Raw genomic sequence first — 19065 nt, forward strand, 5'->3', positions numbered from 1 at the left:
GGCCCGTTTTTTTTTTCCCGAGTGAACGTCCTTGTTTTTTTCTTTTTTATTTAAATGAAAAACGAAAAGACGCTGCTACGCTGGGTTCTGAACAAGTAGACCTCACTAGCTGATACCCAGACTGTGCTGTAAGTGTGCGTTTAATTTGGGAAAAAAATTGAATTCTAGGATTGCAATATTTTTGGGACGGAGGGAGTACCAGTTACCGTGGGCTGAGGCTATCCGAACTCGTCCACCTCTATTTTTATCTCTAAAAAGGAATATTCTATTCTAGTCATCAAGATTCTCTACTCTATATTCATTTCTTCCGCATCCGTGTCATCTCTATCACATACTCTATACCCACTATTCCATATTTTATTCCCCTCCCTCTCTCTTTCTCTCTCTCCACAACTCTTCCTCTCATTGCTACAGTAGCGCTACAGTGTTTTAGCGGCTTCTCTCTCGCGCGGTCTGTCGCGGTCTACTGTGCAGCCGGTACGCTACCGGGCCGCTTACAGGCGCGCGGTGCGCACTGCGCGCACGCTACCGGTAGCGTACCGGGAGCTTTAGCGCTGCCCGGTGCGGACAGCCTGAGCGGTTTTGTCCGCCACTGTTTTCTTCTCTGAATGAATGCTCTGTATGTAGTGTAGATTAAAAACATAGAAAAGCCTGTCAGATGAGGAAGCCTTCATCAGGAGTTGATTATGGATGCAGCAGGCAGCAGGCAGCAGGCAGCAGGCAGCAGCTGCTGCTTCTTCTCCGTGGACCATGCTGAGTGGAGTGGAGTGAGTGGGCGGCCAAGCCAACCAAAGCTGATGGGGATGCATGAGACTGAAGCTAGTAGTATCAGCGACGGGATATGGTGCCCATGCAGCTGCAGCAGCCTACAGCCTGCAGGCCAGGCCACCATGAGGGAAGAGCCTTTGGTGCTCTCGGCAGACAGCCACTTCCACTTGGGATTATATTTGTTGGATATTGGAATAGTATCCATCCAGTCCCGTCCAGGTTCCATTTTCACAAAATCTTGCTCTTTCTTATTCAAATTCATCACTGCAATGCATGCAGCAGTATTTCACAACCGACTGACTGTTCACCCTTTTACTTCCCACTTTAAATGACAACAGCCGCACAGCACAGCACACACTCCACAAACAAGGAAAGAGGAGGACAGGAGGAAAAACCAGGCGCAGCCATTGCTGCTCGCAGTCGCAGCACGGCACGGTACACTTCCGTCCGCAGCGCAGTGCAATCTATGCTCATAAATCGGGATCGCAGGAGGCCAAAGGACTGCGATTCCTTCTTCTTCCCGGGCGCGCACTGGAGTTATGAGAAGGCAGCCTACGGTACGCACGCTGCCCGTCGCCTCGGAACATCCTCTTCCTCCGGCCGGCCTGGCCGTCCGGCGTGCCCTGCTGCGTCAGCCGTCCGCCGCAATCAATCTTGCCTGGGACAGCTGGCTGGCGTAGGTGGTTACCAGCTGCAGCTGCGCGCTGTCCAGGCCTTCCAGGTACGGCAGCAGCGCCGGCCCCAGCTTCAGGTATGCGTCCACCACGCACACCATCGCAGCCTGCATGCAGCGCACAGCCGTGGGTGAAAATGAGCAACACATGTCATCATTTTCTTTTTTTGATTGAGGGGGCGAGCAAATGCAGATCTTTCCAGCAAATACAAGACGACTACTGCCACTACTTGGTATGTCAGTATGTGTGTGGTTCAGGTACAATGCTGTTGCAGGTAAAATGTAAAGCTACTGCAGGTCCTACCTGATGACGGCTCCTTGTTTCTTCTCTTCAGTCATGCAAATATGCTTAGGAAGCGGCATGCATAGCATGGATGTGAGAGAGTAGTATCAGGATGCAGTCTGGTGCTTACATGCATGACCTCTATCTTGACTGGATCCGATCATCCGAATAAAGTTACCCCCATGCAGATGCAGGCATGCACTGAGCTCTGTTCAGTAAAGAGGGATATGGCCCGGCTAAACGAAAGGAACAGACCAAACATGTGCGGAAGAAATGCTACTGAATTTTCTGGTTCTCTGAACACATTGAATCATGCTAGACAGCAAGGCATGATTATTACAGTTTTTATTGTGGCCACCGCAGTCCATAGATCAGTAAGAGGCTTCTTGCCCATGGACCCTTGCATGAACAGATCAAGTCGACCATTTTGTACCAACCTTTTTAAGCCGATTGGTACTGCAAGTTTTAGATGCTGCTAGTGAATTTATGGTTTTGTTCACACATTGAATGCAGAGTTTTAATTTGATGATTTTCCTTGCTAACATAGTCCAATAACCGATCTTCTAGTGCAACCTGTACATTGTGTTGCCTAAATAATTGACCTCTAATCATTCCTAGTATTTTTTAGTCTTTTATTACCTGAAGTAATTTGGAGGAGATGAAAAATAAGAACAAATTTCCCGGGGAAAAAAGTGAGCGATCTTAGTGGTCTGGAATATGTAAATCAAAATCAAAGCGGGGCTGGATTAACCTTGCGGACATATGGACTGCGGTTTTCGAAAGCATCCAGAAGTGCAGGAAGAAACGTTGACAAATGAGCCATGAGGTTGTCCTCTGATAATCGGATCACAAGCTGAAACAAAGAAAGAATAATGAGTATCCAATTTGGGAAATACATGCTAGCTGTATGCCTCACCTAACTCATAACACGGGTCAAAGTGGGACAATGAGCTGTACACATGCATGCGGCTAAATGCTAGTTGACTCCCAGTTCAAGCCATGAATATGTTAAAGCTAAAATTGAGGCTCATAGCACTAGTTTCCTAACTGGTTTGCAAACATGATAATCATAAAATTTACATAACGAAACTTGGAGCTATGTTGTATGGTGCAGAATGTTGGCCTACGAAAAGACGACATATTCAACAGCTAAGTGTCGCGGAAATGCGTATGTTGCGTTGGATTTGCGGTCATACAAGAAGGGATCGAGTTCGGAACGATGATATACGTGAGAGATTAGGGGTAGCGCCAATTGAAGAAAAGCTTGTCCAACACCGGTTGAGATGGTTTGGACATGTGCAACGGAGACCTCCAGATGCACCGGTGCGTAGTGGAATCCTAAGTCAGGATAGTAACATGAAGAGAGGCAGAGGAAGACCGAAGTTGACTTGGGTAGAGGCAATAAAAGGAGACTTGAAATGATGGAATATACCCAAAGACTTAGCCTTAGATAGGAGTGCTTGGAAGACAGCTATTCACGTGCCTGAACCTTGATTGCTTCTGTTGGGTTTCAACTCTAGCCTACCCCAACTTGTTTGGGACTTAAAGGCTTTGTTGTTGTTGTTGTTGTTGTTGTTGTTGAAACTTGGTGTGCTGATTACCTTGCTCAAACTATTGATGCTTATAATAAGAATTTTCTCATCCTGGCTGGCCAACTGAGAAGCTATGGCCTACATGTTTAAATGAGAAATATAAGATTGCTTACAAAAAGGTAAACACCAGTAATAAAGGGGAAAAACAGCAACAAGCCGTTCAAGTCCTCTATCCATGAGATTCAGTTCAAAAGGTATCGACAGCTATAACACTAACAAAAATGCAAAAACAAACGTACCCCAAGGCATCTCAGTGGGTCAAATTGAGTGACCACAGTTGTCAAGCAGATATGGGCCTGATTTACAACCTGCAGCGACAGTGACATGAAGGTCTCAGATGCCAACTTTATGGTTGATTGGTTGCATCAGCAAATGCGAGCTGAACCAAGCACTGCAAGTGTATTACCCTCAAGGCACCGTCTTTGGTTGCATGCAGCAGTTTAGCTATAAGAAGTTCAACACAGTTCTCCATCGCCTTTCGCTGGATGGAAAGGGCAAGGCAAAGGGTCGTTATCATGGAAATTGGTATTCAATAATGGCACATGTTAGATGTAGGAAGCAAACAAGTAGTCACTGCTAACGAGTCTCAGAAAAGCTTACGTGCTTTTCAAGAATTTCAACCAACAGAGAAAGCGCAAGCTCTCTTGTGGGCACATCTGGATCATCAAGCATCTCAAAAAGGGAAGAAGACATCTGTTGTAAATTCTGAAAACGAGTGCAAGATGAGGTGATGTCCAGCAAAATAACCAGGGGAGGAGAAATACCCCTGAAACAAAAATGATATTGAGGTGATTACAACATATGAAAAAACAACAGCCCGTCAAAATAATCTAACCTTGGTGGGCACTGAGTGTCCATTCGTTTCAGAATCTTCTTCCAATTGACTCACTGCCTCCTGTTAATAGAAAATGAAAAATCCATTACCAAGCTTTGTAGAAGAAAGCTCATAAGACACTTACAGCATGTAACTGTTGCAGAAAGAGAACAAGCTAAATAGTAGTTATCAAACAAAACACCATCAGGTTAGTCAAATTTTTAGAGATATGATGTATGTGCAAAGTGCTATGTTAAGAGAGAGAGAGATGACTGGGAAATGCTTACCTCATGATCCTGGCAGTCATTCCTCATCCTCGTAACTTTGTTTTTTCGGGTATTTATGTGCAGTTCACTATCATTTGGTTCATCAAATATCTTCGTACTCCGACTGTCCCTGCTTGCACTCTGAACTATGTTATCTGATATCACACTAAAGTCACTTCTTCTCGGGAGATCATTATCATTCCTTGACCTCACGGTACAAGACTTCTTGTCCATCATTTCAGTTTTGTGACCATAAGATTCATTAGATGATTCAAACTCAATCCTTTCAGTATGGTGCTCTGGGACTTCCAAAGATAAATTTGGGAGACACTGGAGTGAAGAACTGAAACAATCATCAGTCTTAACAGAACTAGATTGATATGCTGGACGCAGCGGTGATTTAGCAGATTGATATGAGGGATGCAGCGGTGACTTAGCATATTTATATGCGGAATGAAGTGGCGATTTAGCAGATCAAGGATGGAGTGGTGACTTAGAAGATCGATAAGCAGGATGCAGGGGTGATTTTGCAGATTGAGATGCAGGATGAAGTGGTGATTTAGCAGTGAAACCATCAAAAGATGCAGCCTTTTGCTTATGTCTCTTTTGTTGCAAGAACTCTTCCAAGTCACTTTCTATTGTAGGTATTAATTGCATCATTGCCCGTCTTAACTGCTTTTGTTCTTCCATTGACAAGGTGACCAAAAAGCTTAACATGGATTCAGGGTCATAATGAGAATAAATAGATGAGAAACCAACCACTGTAACCTCCTTCAGTTTTTTGTTTTTATCATTAAGCAAAAAGGCAAGCTTTCCCAACCATGGCTTAAGGAAACTGCTGCTAGAATAGCTTTCAGAATTGACTGTGCATTTTACAAAAGAGGCATTTGCAAACTCAAGAACTGCCAGTTTTGCCTTGGGAGATTTCTGCTCATCTAGCGAACGAAGTAAGGCGGGTAAAAGAGAATCAATGGGATAACTTTCATTTGCATGTTTCAAAATTATCAAGCACCGCTGCTTGATTGATTCCTTTGGATCATTCAACTGAGAGAAAATACGGGGCAGTGTCTTGTCGAGATAATGTTCAAAAGGCTTCTTGAAAGCTGGCATGATCTCAGCTAGTGATGAGAGAGCGGCCTGTGCCACTTTGTGATGGGGATCATCCAGATATCGACAAACAAGTCTCATAACCTTCTCAAAATTTTGTGCAACTTCCTGAGTGCTTTTTGATCCACGTTCTAGCAAACACTGCCTTAAGAAACTGAATGCATATACCTTCATCATCCAATCTGATCTTGGGTTAAGACCTAAAGAAAGTGCCTCTGTAAGAGATGAGGGCACATCCATGTTATTGACCATTTCTCCCAAAATGAGTTGCTTCTCATGTATATCACTTTTGGTACTGGCATAAAACCAATTTGTCATCTGCTTACCCAAGAGAGGTCGACGGAAGTTAGGGGTGTAACTGCCACGTGGCTCCTTAGAAACAGCACTCTTCTTATGAGTTCCTACTTTTCCACTTGATCCAGCATCAGAACTTACTTCAACGGGATTTTCCTTTAGCAGGTTCCCTGGACCTTTCGAGTTAACTGCAGGTGGCAGGCACGTCAATTCAGAAGGATCTTCTCGTCCTTGAACTTGCTGAGTTATCGGTTCAACATTCAGCCTGCATTCAGCCTTATCTTGAACAATTGTTACAACAGCTGTATCATTCAGTGACATTTCTGAAGGTGCTTCTGTTGCAATGGGAGTGGCAGTTGGCGGGTCACAAGCCGATAAATTGACACCTGCACTGTTGCCTGAATTTATGCAATAAATTGGTCAGCAGAGCCTAATATTTCCAGTTAAACAAATTAAAAAAACAAGTGTTTACAGGTAATGATAAAATTTGTTTTTTTTAATGACAGGTACCTGAATCATATTTCTCAGTATCTCTGTCTTTAGTTTCTACTTTTCTTAGTGTGATCTTATCCTCAAAAGAACTTCCAATAGTCAAAGTGTCATCCTTATTGCCTTCATCTGGGCCTTTTGAGGTTATATCATCACACTGGAGGTATAGTCTGTCTGATGGTTGCAGGTCTCCAGAAGAAAATGATGTCCCAGAATCGACCTTAACAACTTTATCTATTACAGCTGGAATGAAAGAACTAGGTTGAGGCTGCCTTAATTTAACTGGAGGAAGATGCCTTTGAGGTGTCTCAGCATCTTCATCATTTATCATCTACATAAAAAAATGTAGTTACATGATTAGATGAATAGTATGTCTAATAAATTTCCTCAACGCAAGATAAGTTTAAGGAAACCACTTTCTGTCTGGATGGTTCAAAAAATGAGTACAGCTGATGTGAACGGTCAGGCCAAATTTTTGAGAACATCCTGTAGCATGCCCTTGCGCTTGATCGGACCTTGAAATTGGAAAAGAGCAGAATAAATCAGAGGACTTTTGACTTCCATAACGAAAAGACAAGAAGTTGAGGACTGCAACGGCATCTTTCAGCTGACCAAAAAAAGGACAAACTGACTAATGCACTGTTTTATTTTTTGAGGGGAACAAATGAACTAATTTTAGACAAGACTTCTCTCTTAAGACTTTAAGAGTGGTCAAAGATCTGCATCTTAGAAGAAACTATAACAGTCCAGGTTTTCCTTTTGCCCCACATAGAGCGTATATTGATAATAATTCAGGGGTACTCAGCCTTGACAATCAATGGGCTAGTCAACTTTATGTTTTAATTATGTTTCAAAAAGAAAAACTTTATGTTTTAATGAATCTATGTGGTAATACCTAAAGAAAGTCTTTTAAAAGAAAACACTAAAATGTGCTCCAAATTTATAGGAGGAACAGATGACCCTGTGGAATCCCAATCAAACTTCTAACCAGCATTCCTCTCAGGACATGACAAGAAATGGAGAATGAATGAATGACGCAATGTAAATACCTCACTAGTTGCATCTGCTATACAGCATTTTATAAGGTCTTCGTACAGGTCAGCTGATCTCTGTATTCCTGGAGTATCAACCCAGTACTCTGATACGGCGTTGCCGCCGTGGAGTACGCAGAGGAGATTGGAGGAGTAGGCTGGACTGGGAATTGGAACGGAGGGGATAGCGAGGCAAAGGTGCAGTGGGGGAGTCGCCGGCAGCAGCGGCAGAAGCGCGCGCAGCCACCGTCGAAGAGGAACCCCACCTGCACGGTAGAGTTCTATTCTTCTTCGATAAAATCCTTACATATCTAAAGAGCCACCTTTATAGTCCAGGTGGTTTCCTAACAAACCATAGCTTATAGATCCTAAAAATCCTCCTGACTTATTGACTTGCTAAACAAATAAAGGATGGCAACGGGTATATACCCGTCGGGTATCGCCGGAACGTTCTCTTCCCCGCTACGGAGAATTTATCCCGTCCCCATCCCCATTAACTGTCTCGGGTATAGATTATTGCCCATCCCCGTACCCGTCGGGTATCGGTCGGGTAACAGATACCCGACGGGTACTGCATACCCAATAAACAAGGACACTTGGGGTCGCAGCTTTGCAATCGGAGACGTTTCTTCTTCACCTGGGTATAAGTGTCGGAGTCTCGGAGATGCCGAGGAGAAGGAGCGAGGTTGCGAGGAGGACGAGCAAAGGTGGCAGAGAGACCGAACTGAGGAAGCGAGGGGCACGAGCGCTCGTGAGACAGGCGTGCTTGTGCTGCTGGCGGAGATGGTGAGGAAAAATTGAACGATGGTTCCTAGAACACACAAATTATATATATGACTGTTCAGATTTGGACCAAAATATCTATGTTGAGCTTCTTTGGGCCTAATACTCGCATGACAGCTCAAATAGTCGGGTTCCCCAACGGGTAACGGGTACGGGTAAACAGGGAACGTTCCCGTACCCACTATGCCCGTCGGGTATGGATTCTTGCCCATTTAGATGCCCGCGGGTAAAGATATGATCCCATCCCCGTCCCCTAATGGATCAAATACCCGTCGGGTATCGGGTATCGGGTCCCCGTTGCCATCCTTGCCGCCTTAGCCACTACTGGCTGCAGCACGCCTGACCCTACGCCGGTATTGCCGGCCTATGAAGGAATCTACAACATTTCCCTCCTCCCCAACAAACAGCTCGTCCGCGAGCTGGAATGCCGGATATCGCTCTTTGAAAGCTGCAATTGGTTCCCATGTAGCATCAGCAGCGGAGCAACCAGTCCACTGCACCAAGAGTTCCCAGCGACCCCTGTTCAGACGAGCTCGAACCACCTGTGATGGAGTAGGTACCACACGACCCCGAAGAATGACTGGCAGCGGCACAATGGCAGCAGGCGGTTCACCCACGAACTTCTTCAACAAAGCAACATGGAAAACGTCGTGTATGCGGGCATTAGGCGGCAGCCGTACACGATAGGCAACAGCCCCAAGCCGCTCAATGATTTGATATGGCCCAAAGTAGCGCGGTCCAAGCTTGGAACGGGAGGCAGCCGTGATGCCAACTGCAGTCCGCTGCTGAAGGCGGAGCAGGACCCAGTCGCCCACAGCAAACTCCAGATGGCGGCGTTTCTGGTTGTGGTGCTCTCTCATGGTGTCCTGGGCCAAAATAAGACGCTCCCAGATCTCAGCCAAGAAGATATCACGATCCTGCAGCTGTCGATCAACAGCAGCCACGCGCGCCGCTCCAGGTGTGTAAGATATCAAGGCTGGGGGCGGCCGACCATAGACAACCTCAAACGGCGTGGCCCAAAGGGCGGACTGGAATGAAGTATTAAAGCAAAATTCCGCCCAAGGAAGCCACTGCAGCCAGGAACGTGGCCGATCACCAGCGAGACACCTGAGGTACATGACAATGATGCGATTGGTGACCTCTGATTGTCCGTCTGTCTGTGGGTGAAAAGTTGAACTGCGCAAGAGCTTGACGCCGGCCAGCTTGAACAATTCTTCCCAAAATTGGCTGGTGAAAACTGTGTCGCGGTCGCTGACAATGGAGCACGGGAAACCATGTAGACGGACAATATTGTCGAAGAACGCCCGAGCCACGGACTGTGCGGAGTAGGGGTGACTGAGTGCCACGAAGTGAGCCATCTTAGAGAAGCGATCGACGATAGTCAATATGACGGACTTGCCTCCAACACGTGGGAAGCCCTCCACAAAATCCATAGCAATGTCACTCCAAACATGGCTTGGCACCGGCAAGGTTGGAGAAGGCCGGCTGGGTGTAGGTGCTCTGTTTTGTTCCTCTGGCAGATGGCACACCCACGCACAAAATCACGGACCAGGCGATGGATGCTGCTGTTGTAGAACGAAGCTCGCAGCCGGTGGGGAGTTTTCTGGACACCCTCATGGCCGGCCCCATGAGCATCACGAAGCAGCTGTGACCACAAGGTAGAACCCTCCGGAACAAAGATACGGTTGTTGTACAGCAGCAGGCCATCAACCAGCTGCCAGCCATCCGGCGCTGTTCCGGCAGCAAGCTGTTGTCGAAGGTTCTGGGCTGCTGTATCATCCTGCAGCTCAGCACACAGTGCATCGTAGTCGGTGAAGAGTGGCCCGGAAAGAGCCAAAACCGCTGCTTCCTCGTCACGGCGAGACAGCGCGTCCGCAACAGTGTTGAACTTGCCGGCGCGGTACTCAACCGTGAGGTCATACCCAAATAGCTTGGACACCCACGTGTGCTGGGGAATAGTCGTGAGGCGCTGGTCGAGGAGGAACTTGAGGCTCCAGTGGTCGGTGCGGACAGTAAACGCACGTCCCCAGAGATAAGGCCGCCAATGACGGACAGCCTTGACCAGCCCAATGAGCTCGCGCTCATAAGCTGGCAGCTTGGCGTGGTGAGGAGCAACCGGCCGGCTGAAAAATGCAATAGCACCGTTGCCTTGGTGCAGCACAGCGCCAAACCCAGCGCCGGACGCATCACAGTCCACAAGGAACCGCTTGGTGAAGTCCGGAAGCTGAAGGAGAGGCGCGGTGATCAGCGCAGTCTTGAGGGCGATGAAAGCCGCCTCGGCGTCTGCCGTCCATGTGAATGCCTCCCGTTTGAGGAGGGCAGTCAGCGGCGCTGCAACACCGCCGTACCCAGCGATGAACTTCCGGTAATAACCGGTGAGGCCGAGGAACCCGCGCAGCGCGCGTACCGAACGGGGTTGTGGCCACGCCTCCACTGCAGCGACCTTTTCAGCATCCATGGCGACCCCTTGGGCGGAGATGATGTGACCGAGGTAAGCCACTGATGATTCGCCGAAGGAACATTTGGAGCGCTTGGCGAAGAGACGATGGTCGATCTGCTGCAGTACAGCCTTGACATGTTGTAAGTGCTCAGCCCACGAGTGGCTGTCGATGAGGATATCATAAAAAAAAACCAAAACAAAGCGGCGAATAAATGGTTTGAGCACATCATTCATGAGCGCCTGGAATGTCGCCGGGGCGTTGGTGAGGCCGAAGGGCATGACGAGGAACTCAAAGTGCCCCCGGTGCGTCCGGAAGGCAGTCTTGGCGACGTCGTCCGGGTGCATACGAACCTGATGGTACCCGCTGCGTAAGTCGATCTTGGTGAAGAAGCGGGCACCCTTTAACTCGTCCAGGAGCTCATCCACCACCGGAATCGGAAATTTGTCCTTGATAGTGCAGTCATTGAGGGCGCGGTAGTCGACGCAGAAGCGCCAACTGTCATCATGTTTGCGGACCAGGAGCACCGGGGAGGAAAATGGCGATGTCGACTCCCGGATGATCCCCTGGGCCAGCATGTCGTCGCACTGTCGCTCGATCTCATCCTTGAGGAGCTGCGGGTATCGATATGGGCGCACCGCCACCGGTGGAGAACCCGGCAGTAGATGAATCCGGTGATCATGGCGGCGTGTCGGTGGCAGGCCCCGTGGCTCCTCAAAGATGTCCTGGTAGGACTGCAACAGCTGCTCCAAAACAGCACGGGAATCAGCGACCGTGCGAGCCGCCAACCCCTTACAGCCAAGGCCGGTCCAGTGATGGGAGCGCCCGTTGTACCAAAAAGACATCGCCAGGGCGGTGAAGTCCCAGACGATGGGCCCCAACGTCCGGAGCCACTGGACGCCAAGGACCAAGTCGAAGCCGCCCAAGTCGAGCGCGAAGCAGTCGATGGAGAAGGCCTCGCCGCCAATGGTGACCGGTGTAGCAAGGCAGACGCCCGGGCTGCACACCCGGTCGCCGTTGGCCACCATGACATTAAGGCCAGCACGCGGGGTCACCGTGAGACCGAGGCGCTGGGCAAGCGTGGAGTGGATGAACGTGTGGGTGGAGCCGGTGTCCACCAGCGCCCGTAGATGAACGCCGCCCACTGTGACCTGCAGCAGCATAGAGTCAACGGAGTTGAGGCCGGTAAGCGCGTGGAGGGAGATCTCCACGTCGTTGATCTCGCTGAGGGGTCGTCCGCGCCATCCGCCAAGTCCATGAGGAAGACGCCCTTGGTAGCACACTTGTGGTCCTTGCTGTACGGCTCCGGGCAAAAATAGCACTGCCCACTCTGACGCTTCTCCTGCATCTCCGCAGGTGTGAGGCGGCAAAAGCGCGGTTGTGGCCCATCTAGCTTGCCGTCCTGCACCGTAGCGCCGGAGGCAGTAGTGGCGGCCGATGCAATGGCGCGGCGGCCAGAGCCTTTAGGCGCCGCCGAGCTGTTGACAGTAGAGGCCTCCGCGTGGCGTTGCTCGTACGCCCGCGCGAGGCTCATGACTTGTTGTAGATTGACGGGGTGCTGCATCTTGACGTCGGCGGCCAGCGGCTGGCCTAACCCGCCCGTGTACAGATCAATCACCGTCCTCGTGGCGAGGTTGTCGCAGCACGCGAGCAGGGCCAGGAACCGCCGCGAGTAGTCCTCAACGGTGCCCGTGCGGACCAAGGCCTTGATCTCGGCCATGGAGTTGGTGCGGATCGGCGGCCCGAAGCAGAGGTTGACGAAGTCGACGAAGCGCGGCCATGGGACCATGCCGAAGTCACACTCCATCTGGTAGTACCATTCCGCCGCAGTGCCGTCGAGGTGCAGAGACGCCATCCACACCTTCTCATCTTCTGGGACACGATGACCGCGGAAGAAGTTGTCGCATTTGTTGAGCCAGGTCAGAGGATCCGCCTCGCCGTTGAAGGCCGGAAAGGGAATTTTGGGCGGTTTGTGCTGCTCACGGTGCCGATCGAAGAAACGGCCTCCACCGCGGTCGTAGTCGCGGTGGTAGTCGCGGGCTCCGCGACCGTCGCCGCGCCCACCACGGTCGTCGTATCCCCTGAAGCCGCGGTCGTCGAAGCCGTAGCGCGCGCGCCCGAATCATCGTAGCCGCGCGGGCCACGTTCCTCAAAGCCTTGCGGGCCGCGGTCCTCGTAGCCGCGCGTGCCGCGGTCGTGGAAGCCGCGCGGGCCGCGGTCCTCGTAGCCGCGGAACCCGCGCCCGCCGAACTCACGATCAGAGGCGCGGTAATCGGACGCGTCCCGATCGTGCGAGTCGAAATCGCGGGCGAAGCGCTCCCGCTCGCGAAGCGTGCGATCGCGGAACGCAATCCATGCGTCCGCAACCGTGTCGTCTTCACCACCGTGACCATCCTCCCCGTCGGCGCCCTTACCCGCATCGGGCTTGCCGGTCTCCACGCGAGCCAGACGGGAGTCGTGGGAATTGAGGCGATTGGTGATGGAGGTGAGCTGGCCGAAGATTCGATCGAAATTGGCGTCCAGCTTCTTCTCAAGGGCCGCACGATCGAATTGGGAGACGGACATGGCTGTCGATTCACCCGGAATGGTCTCTGATACCAAATTGATATGGCGTTGCCGCCGTGGAGTACGCAGAGGAGATTGGAGGAGTAGGCTGGACTGGGAATTGGAACGGAGGGGATAGCGAGGCAAAGGTGCAGGGGGGGAGTCGCCGGCAGCAGCGGCAGAAGCGCGCGCAGCCACCGTCGAAGAGGAACCCCACCGGCACGGTAGAGTTCTATTCTTCTTCGATAAAATCCTTACATATCTAAAGAGCCACCTTTATAGTCCAGGTGGTTTCCTAACAAACCATAGCTTATAGATCCTAAAAATCCTCCTGACTTATTGACTTGCTAAACAAATAAAGGCGCCTTAGCCACTACTGGCTGCAGCACGCCTGACCCTACGCCGGTATTGCTGGCCTATGAAGGAATCTACAACATACTCTAACATTAGTATTGCGTATTCGCAACACCTGCAATTGGGGAAAACCTTTTTAAGCTCCCATCAAGTATTATCTGTCACAATACCATATCAGTGCTTCTCATACCTGGCACGAAGAACAGCACTTTTATCATTCTTTGCAAATTCAATAATCCTTGGTAGTATACGAGCTACCTTGCAGTTCCTTAACATCTGTGCATAGAGAGCAAGAATCAAACAACATGAAATCAAAATGGCCAGAGCTAGCGCTTGAGCATGTATACCTCTTTTATACAGTTATCAGCAGACTCAGCAATTACAAGGACGGTGATCACGACATTCTTAAGAAGGACCTGTGGTTTTAAGAAAAAACAAGGTCGATTCAGATACATCAGACTGAGACCGACAGCTGTTACTGTTAGCAGTGGATGCATAGAGAAAGAAAGCAACACCATACCGGAATAAGCAGCTCTGCATATGGTTCAAAGTCGCGTAGTAACTCTTTCGATAGGAAGTTTAGTAAATGGCATGCCTATTAGTATCCAAAATACAAAAATGCATTTCAGCGAGTGCCCAAAAAGGACAAAATATGGCATGTTCTATTTAGTAGGATATTTGACAGCCACACGTGATGTCTGTTTTCGGGTCAAACAAATCTAACAAGGCACTACCATCGCAATTTTGTTGATTTGCAGATCAGTTTACAGTACATGTAACTATGTAGGCAGAATTCTCTTTCCTAACAACGAAAGAAAGTTGTGTTGCAAACATGAAATGAAACTATGAGTGACTGAACCTGTTTTACAACGCTCGGTCTCCTATCCAGAAGCTGAGTTATTAGAGGGGTCACGAGCTGTTTTAGGAGCATAGGGAAGGCTGAATAGTCCGCAGCACCTGGCACAAAGATGAAATAGAAAAGGCCCTCAGAATAAATCCTACACTTCTTCAACTGAGAAACATAAATATTTATGTGTACAGTAAAGCCAACATAAAAAAGGCATTCAGGAACCTCCAAGCACTAAACCCTCCACTCTTTGCATTGCAGTTATCCAGATTGACCACTCATTATCTGGCTGCAAAGTAGATACTGCTTTTTCTATCTCCCTTAGTAGGTCCTTCTCAGAGAAAACCTTTATAGGTTCGACTAATTTTCTTGTAATATCTCCTCCTGCAACAAAAGGGGATGACATATTATATCCCAATGATAAGGAACTGGTATGGTAACATAGAAAAGCAACTACATAAGTGCACCAGTACCCTACATTTGGGGTACATGACCAGCAAATTCGCTCCATCTTACATATTCAGTAACGACATTAGGTTCGGCTATTGGAAGTATTATCATCAGGTTTTTCTGCACTTTAGTACTACTATGAGTATAATATTATATCATGGATTTACTAAAAAAAGATATGTGAGAATTAATTAATTTACTAATTTCTGACGTATGAATCCATACAAGGCTCTTGTTAGACATAGAAATATATTAAAATATTTCACTCTGCTCTTTAATGAAATTAGATATTTCACACTCCATAGACCATAGCCTGAAAACCTGAACGCAAGCCCAATGTACCTGCAAGAAGTGAGATGTCTCTTGTGCTGAGCTTGTCTTTGGAATTTTTTCTTGCTTGACTGGTATTAGAAGATTCCATTTCGATTGTCGTATAGTGAACGTGTCGGTCATCTGGCATGCAGGAATTTGGCTCTGTGTTTTCCGTTCTTGCATTCATCTCCTTCACCTGCAACATGAAACAAAACAGCAATTCTTATGGTTCTCCAAAATCACCGTGGACCGTCCATTTAGCTAGACATATTAAACACAACTTAATTCAATACTCACGGTAGCAAATGTTTTCTGGAACTTATGACAAGTACCTCTATTATACTTCAGTCTTTTCTTTACTATATGAATATGACCAATAATAATCCTCTTTTGAGATTTGGAACATAAAGTAATTTTTTTTTTTAAAAAGTAGTTAAATCTTAATATAAGGACAGTGTGAGACGACACATGAAGATTTCTGAACCAAATAAATTGCGTGATGTGCTATTTATACACTGTACATAAATACTCAGCCTGTTCGCTTGTTGGTTTCAGCCAGCCCAAACCAGCCAGTCAACAGTTTTTCCTCTCACAACAAACCAGCACCAGCCAGCCCAAATCAGCTCAGAAACCAACCCTGACTATCATCATAAATAATGGTCCACCGCAAATTCGTTTTATTTTCTAATCCTGGGTTATGGCAACTTCATAAAGTTTGTGCTGATTCAAAACAATTAATTTTTGAGATAATGGAATTAAGGTTCCGGCTTCACAAAACCATTAATATTAACTGAAAACCCCACGGCTACAAACGTAAGTAACTAATAGCTACAGGAATCATTTCGGAGCACCAACACTAGTACGATCGACTCCAAGGAGCGAACAGAATCGAAAGCCGCGGCCCGCGATACCTCCATGAGCAGGAGGAGGTACCTCCTCGCGGCCTCCCGCACGGCCGCGTGTCCGTCGCCGAGGCGCGCGACGACCAGCGGCGCGAGCCCATCGGCATGGCGGCGCATCGAGCCCCCTACGCCTGCAGCGCAGAGCGCCTCGCGCGCGGCCCCGCCGCCGCCAGGGCGGAGGAGGCCAGCGCAGCACTCGGCGAGCGCGGCCGCGCCGGCGTCGTCGAGCTCCAGCTCCTCCTCCGCCCTCGGCGCCGGCGCCAGCTCCCGCAGTCGCGCCACCGCGGCGGACATTGCCATCTCACCCGCCGGCGGGAGGGCCTTGTTGGGGGTGTGGAGCGGAGGTGATCGAAGCGAGGGAGGGGAAGGGGAGGAAGCGAGGTACGGTGTGGCCGTGTGGGGGTTTGGAGGGCGGCGGTTTTATAGGCGCGCGTTTAGCGGTTTGGAAATGGGCTAGGATTAGTTAATTCGATGACTACCTGCTAACGCTACCTTGCAGTGGCACTGGCAGGTCAAATTTAGGCCTTATTTAGATTTCAAAAATTTTCACCCCAAAGTGTCACATTAAATTTTACGGCACATGTATAGAGTACTAAACGTAGACGAAAAACAAAACTAATTACACGGTTATGTGAGAAATCGCGAGATGAAACTTTCGAACATAATTAGTCCATAATTAGACGCTAATTGCTAAATACAAACGAAAGGGCTACAGCAGCCAAAACCAAAAATTTTTACCAACTAAACACGCCCTTAGACCCCCTCTAGAAGGATTTCTCATCACATCACAAGGTAAAATGTTATTTTTCTCTTTCTCTTGTAAAATTGAACTCGGAGAGCCAAAAGAAGTCCTGCCACAGGTGCTACTAACTTGACATATTGTTTTATGCTAGGCTAGAATTATGTGTGAACTTACATATAAGCAAGTAGTGTAGCAGTAGTTTATTTGCAGCTTTTACACGCACTGTTCTCATCTGCTAGTAGGTAGTCTTTGTTAACTAGATTAGGTAATTAAGGTTATTAACCGACTACGAGTAGAATTCTTGTGTACAACTAGTTGGGCAGCCATAATTGACACCGACGTATATACGTTGTGCGGTCCAGATCAAATTGTTAAAATTATAGGAAACATGTCTATCCCTGAGTTTCCAGTGTATGTGGTGGTTTTAACTATACATATGGTAGTTGCGTTGTTTCATGGGGAAAAAGACTTTTTTTCATTCCAAGTGGACTAGGTATGGTAGATATGAAACGCCATTTTATCCATGTTCATTGTTGATTCACAAGCTCGTACTTGAATGGACATGCTCTATCATAAGAAATTGATTGTGTTTTTGGACCATCCAACATTCCAACTCTTACTCGTACTTGAATGGATATGCAGACGCCATTTTTTTCTGGTTTAGAATGAATTAGTTATGAACTTTTAGGAAAGAAAATTAGCTTTTATTGTTTTTTTATAATGTGCAAAACCGCCTTTGAAACCATGTAGATGGCAAAGACAATGCCTGGAAATAGTTTTAAAGTTGTAATTTTGATGGATGAAACGGAATTATCCCTTAGCATTATTATGTATTACCGTTTTCTTTTTAAGTCAAACTACTCTAACTTTAACAAAATTTACATACAAATAAATTTTACAGTTGATTTAATGGAACTAATTTAGTTTGATATGTAGATATGATGTGTTTTTCTACAGGTGTGGTCAAAGTTAGAGAAAAGGCGGCTTACATTTTAGAACGGATGGAGCATACATTATTATTATTCCACAACTTTATTCTCTTAATTAATCGACAGCTCTGGTGGACCAAATTAAATTCTTGCAAGCGGCATCTTATATGTTGTAGCTTCATGCTATCACATAATAAACTAGCACACAAGCTGCTTTGATAATTACATGCATAAGGATCAACGCAATATAACGTGGATTAATTCAGTCCTGTGGTGCTGATTAGTACTATTTTAACTATTGTTTATTCTCCCTCCGTGTGTTATCAATTCAACTTCAGCTCCTAGCAGTTGTAGCGTCGCTGTTACTGTTAGCTACTAGCATACACTGTTCGTCTGTTCTTCTGGCACTGAACATACATGCCGGGTTTTCTCACGTAAACTTACTTATTATAATGAGTGAAATTTTATGGTGCTCGGAAAAAAAGTAGAGCCATTCATTTAATAGATCGGATGGCTATTAAATAAGAAGAACCAACGTGGAGGAAATTTAAGGCCTTGTTTAGTTCCACCCCAACTTCCAAAAAGTTGCTACAGTACCTGTCACATCGAATGTTTGCGGCCCATGCATGGAGCATTAAATGTAGACGAAAAGAAAAACTAATTGCACAGTTTGGTGGGAAATTGCGAGACGAACGTTTTAAGCCTAATTAGTCCATGTTTGAACACTATTTACCAAATAAAAACGAACGTGCTACAGTAGTCCCAAAATCCAAATTCCTCCAACTAACCAAGCCCTAAGTTGTAGGCCGAAACTAGAAATACGTGGGTTCAGAACCCAAAACATATAGGTCAGAAATTATTTACAAAATAAATTAAAAGGGTAGAATTGTACTTCCCGCCCCTTTCTCCTGTGCGAGCTTCTCCTTGACGCGAACCTGCATGCTCCTCCCGCAGTACGCGTGCCTCGGCCTCTTGGACGAGTTCCTCCTCGCGGCCTCGCCGTGCGCCATGCAGGCCGCGCAGCAGGTAAGGCCTGGGCCACGCGCAACGGCGCGGCGTAAGGACAGGCACAGCATGTCACGCGGCAAGCCGACCAGGGCCGGTGCACAGGCACAGCATGTCGCGCGGCAAGCCAACCAGGGCCGGTGCACAGGCACAGCATGTCGCGCGGCAAGCCGACGTCGAGGCTGTCAAGAACGCCGTCACCGGCATGAGCGGCCAACGGAACAACGATGCATGCACCTGCAGCTAGCCTGCTATATCAGCGCGTCGTGGCCGTGGTCTCGACATTCAGTTGCCGCCGCGGCTTGGTCACCGCAACGTCCTTGGCCTTCTCGTTGCCGTGTCATTTCGGTCTGCGCGCATCCGTGGTCGGAGGTAACGCAGCTGTTGCTCGGCCCGCGTTTGGCTGTGGCCGGAGCCTCTGCTGCCACCGTCTGTCATCTCG

The 19065-nt window shown here is 48.0% G+C and overlaps 1 pseudogene; it reads right to left on the reverse strand.

The window, feature by feature from the left end:
- Positions 1–1097: 1097 nt before the first annotated feature.
- Positions 1098–18628, reverse strand: LOC136466276 (CLIP-associated protein-like; annotated as a pseudogene).
- Between the last annotated feature and the right edge of the window lie 437 nt (positions 18629–19065).

This window comes from Miscanthus floridulus, chromosome 7, assembly GCF_019320115.1.
Source record: "Miscanthus floridulus cultivar M001 chromosome 7, ASM1932011v1, whole genome shotgun sequence".
In the NCBI taxonomy this organism is placed as follows: Eukaryota; Viridiplantae; Streptophyta; class Magnoliopsida; order Poales; family Poaceae; genus Miscanthus; species Miscanthus floridulus.